The 4,380-nt window shown below is 46.0% G+C and overlaps 1 pseudogene; it reads right to left on the bottom strand.

Annotated features, from left to right (window-relative positions):
* Positions 1-1,807: 1,807 nt before the first annotated feature.
* Positions 1,808-3,658, bottom strand: LOC147982760 (uncharacterized; annotated as a pseudogene).
* Positions 3,659-4,380: the final 722 nt, after the last annotated feature.

Below are 4,380 nucleotides of genomic sequence, written 5' to 3'. Positions count from 1 at the left end.
GTTCCCATTTCGAAAAACTGTTTGCATTTCTCAAATTGTTGAGTTTTTACAAATCTTATTCATAATTTCTAAAAGTGTTCGCTGTTTCATATATCCTTCACGATTTGTTTCTAAAAAATAGTGTTTCTCAAAAATGTTCATGCTTCCAAATTTGTTCATAATTTTTTGAAATTGTTCACCGTTTCAAAATATGTTCTCAAGAATAAAACATTGTTCGCGCTTACAAATTTGTTCAGGATTTTTCAAAATTGTTCTTCATTTCAAATTTTGTTCTCAAGATTCAAAAAATGTTCGTGCTTCAAAAAATAGTCTGCGCTTCCAAATTTGTTCTCAAGATTAAAAAGTCGTTCGTGCTTTAAAAAATGTTCACAAATTCAAAAAATGTTCAAGTTTCCAAAAAATGTTTGGGAAATTCTAAATTTGTTAGTTTTCATAAAATTTGTTCACATATTCAAAAAATGTTCATGTCTCAATTTGTTCACAAATTCAAAAAATTGTCCACATGTTTAATTTTTTTCACATATTCAAAAAATTGTTCCTGTTTCCAAAATTTGTTCACATATTTCAAAAACTACTGCAGTTTCGGAAATTTATTCACAATTTTTTTAAAATCACGTTTTCAAAATCCATGTCCTTAATACCAAAATTGATCCATTTTTGTAAAAATAGTTTAATTTTGAAAAATGTTCAGTTTTCCAATTTTGTTATTGTTTTCAAAATATGTTTTGCTTTTATGAAAAGTAGTTCATAATTTATATATATTCACGTATTCAATTTTTTTGTTTCTGTTTGCTTTTAAAAAATTTGAGTCCCGTAATAATGTTTTCGTTTGAAAAAAAGTTTCTTTTTAAAAAACTATGCTTCAAATTTTAAAACAAGTTTTAATGTGCCGCAGATTATAGTTCATATACTCCGGGCTGCCATTGTACATACTAAACCTCAGTTACTACAGCGGTTACGTACTCGCTTCTCTGGCGGGAGGACTTGAGTAGGATCTCTTTCCCGCTAGTTTTATTTTTTGGAATTTGGCGGACTGGTTTTTATTTTTTGCCGCTGCTGGTAGTTTCTTTAAGTGTGGTGCTGCCAATGCTACAGAGTAATTTGCTTGACGTGGTGGCTAGCACGTAGCGTGTATATGTCGCAAGTCGCCGGTTCGAGTCCTATCGGTAGCGCGATCATTTTCTTGTGCACGAGACAGCGAATGAATCCAGACTCCTACTAGAAGAACGCCCGTGCGTTGTAACGGGGCCACATTAATTTTAAAAGTTCAATATTAATCATGCTAATATTACATTTAATATTCTCATACATATCAAGTGACACGGAAAGGGATGGACGAAGAATAATAATGGTAAGGTGATTAGATGACAATACTAAGGATCGATCACTCTCTTTAAACAACAAAGAACAAAATGGGAAATCTGAAGGAGAACAGGCTCAGTTTATCCAATGCAGGCAGAATGATGAACTGTCGAAGCCTATGACCAGTGTCAAAAGCAATTAACAAGGAAGGCTAGTATATCAAGCTGTAACCTAGATACTCAAATTGTGATCTTTGTCGTCCAGACATCAGCATTAACTTTCTAAAACAGAGTTTTGCATATCTTTACAAAAAATTATGAATAAGTATCCTAGGTGAGTGACTAATCATGCTAAAATATAAAAGATGACAGAAATTGCAACACATGATTGGACCACTGAAAATTCTAGTGTTTATAAGTAGCTGACAGTTCTGAACAAGCACAAATTGCAAGCATACTGCATAAATGATTAGATAAGCAAACCATCAGGATTCAGGAAGCAAGAACTAACCGGTGGTCGGAGTCACCCAGGCGCACCGGCTCCTCCCTTGGACGGCCTCCGGCGTCACCGGAGAGGCAACCTCCGCGACATCGGCGTGCTTCTCCACCACCTTAGACGCAACATTCCCACGCTTGGGCGCGGCCGGCCGGGACCAGCCCCTCTCCGTCCTTCCGCCTGGGGCCCGACCACGGAGCGACTCCACGGAGGCCTCCGAGGAGCAGGACGCGTTGAGGTTCATCGCCGCGCATCTTGCAGCTTCCTTGGCGACGGCAATGGGGACGAGTTCCCCTTCCTAGCGCCGTCGTCGCCAACAGCAATGGCGGCCCCCGCGTCCTTCTTCGCCCCTGCACCTCAACCTCTTTGGCCGGGTCAGCGGCCGGAGGCTTCTCCGGCGCCTTCCGCATCGGCTTGGGAGAGGGTTTCCGCGCAGCCGCCGGGGCCTTTGTTGCCCCCCGGCACCAGCACCGGCCTCGCGTCCGCCTCCGACGCCGCGATGTTGAGGGACCTGACCCAAGGTTAGAGGGAGGAGCCGCCGCCGCCGCCGAGATCCAGATCGAGCAGGGTGGCATTGCACGTTGTGCGTGTAGTATCTGTGTCGGAAAAAGACCATTGGTGCGGGGCAAAAGAACCGAAGAAAATAATGTGTGGGAGGGGTGGTGGTAGTGGGAGGTCAGAAAAAACCAGAAGAAAAAAAACAACTAAAAAAACCAGCAAAGGTGGGGGTGGGAGGGAGGACGAAAAAAATCAGAAAAGGTGGGACGAAAATTAACCACGGAGACTACCAACTAAGACATTAGAAATAGAGATAACAGCGCCGCCCTACTGCTAAAAAATAAAAAACAATGCCGCTCTCCGATTCCAAGGTCGCGGCCGGGATACCTACGGCTTAAATTCACTCCACGACAGGCTCTCCTTCCTTTTCTCAACGATCTGGTCTTTCCCCATCAATTGAAGTTGGAGAGACCAAGATGGTAATCTCGTACCTCAATTCAAAGATCCATTCAAGTGAGTGTTCAAGTAGTACAGTACATCCTTTTAGGGAAAGGTCGAAAGACTTCGTTGCCCTCGCTACTGTGTCGCTCCCTGATGACACCGGGGTGTCAACCCTAGCCGCCAAAAGGAGGGCCGAGATTGCGCCCACCCGCCGCCGTTGTCGCATGTCACAATGGCGGCAGACCCCTACACCTAAGATGGTGAGGGCACCCATGCGCTGCTCCTAGCGGCGGTTATGGGGTTTGGGCGACAGCCCCAGATCCAATCGCGTTGAACCTCTGGATGGTGTGGCTGTGGGTGGGCGATGGCTCCTGCTGGTTGCGAGGGCGGTGATGGTGTTATTGGTGCTAGGTGTCATTGCTACGACGGTGGGAGGTGCGGCTCTGTGAGATTCGGGTGCGGTCCTCTCTCCTCAAGTGGGGTCGGCCTGTTGACGCAGACGGCGCGCGTGCCTAGGCTCCGATAGCGCGGCGGCTGCTGGCCTGGTGGTTGCGTGGGGCGACCTTAGTGGGGGTGGCGCCGGTGAGTGGATCCTCTTGGCACTCTGTGGTGTTGTCTAGGCGGTGGCTTGTGGTTGACCGGTACAGAAGGTGGTGGTCGAGCATCTCCAGGACAACTCCTATGTCCGACCTGGCCGGACCCAGCGACAGTGGCGCCCGTGGACGTTGTGCTCTTTGTTCAAAGTGTTGCGTCTATGAGCCCCCCTTCCTTCAGCCTTGGCTCCAGAGGGAAACCTCAGATCCATAGGACCGGGTGATGAAGGAGTCTTCTTCCTCCTTGGGGGCATCATCTCAGAGCCGGCTATGACCTGGAGACTGGTTGATGGCAGCATCTTGGCCGCGTGGTTTGCTAAGGTGGCCATTTAGGGGTGTTGATTGCTGTTTGGCAACAATAATGGCGTCGAGAGGAGCTTGGGTTGCGGCTCGGGCTCAGGCAGTCAATTCTTTCCGATTTGTCAAAGGTGCTCTTCTGTGGGTTGCTTGGTCGAGGTGGTGATGATGATTGGCAATCGGCGGTCGTTTGCGGTGGGCATGGTCATTGAAAGTCTACCATATTTCCCTTGCAATGCTCGTTGTTAAAGTCGGAGTTGTCAGTTGTTCACGCATGTGGTCATCTGGTGGCATGTGGCATCATGGTTTCAATGCAGCTATTTGTGGGTTGACTTCAATGATGGAGCTTTGTGGTGAAGTCCGAGTCACTTGTTCGGACAAACGGTGATGGCAATGACGCTCGCGACTCCTAGATAGATGTATTTTCCTCGTTGCAGCTTTGTGTATAATGTCGGTGGCCAGGGTGGCCCTTGGTGCCCATTTTTGTGGGCTGGGTTGTATCGCTTTTTGCTCAATTTTCCGCAAATTAACCAGGCAACTCTTACTCTTCTTAATCAACTAGTCAATGTGTACATGCAATGCATGTTAATTTGGAAATATATTAAGTGCATGCGGATATTAAGTAGGATATTATTTGCGTGTTATTATGTGATTATCACTATTTTTGGCATGAAATTAACTGCATGCTAAACGTGTTGAGCGCTCGACATTGAAGCAGTCTAGGTCGTTAGATTGACATGATTTGATGGCCAAG

This window comes from Triticum urartu, chromosome 2A (genome assembly GCF_056163025.1).
Source record: "Triticum urartu cultivar PI428250 chromosome 2A, HENAU_Tu73, whole genome shotgun sequence".
Taxonomy (NCBI): domain Eukaryota; kingdom Viridiplantae; phylum Streptophyta; class Magnoliopsida; order Poales; family Poaceae; genus Triticum; species Triticum urartu.
This window is presented reverse-complemented; position numbering and strand designations above follow the sequence as displayed.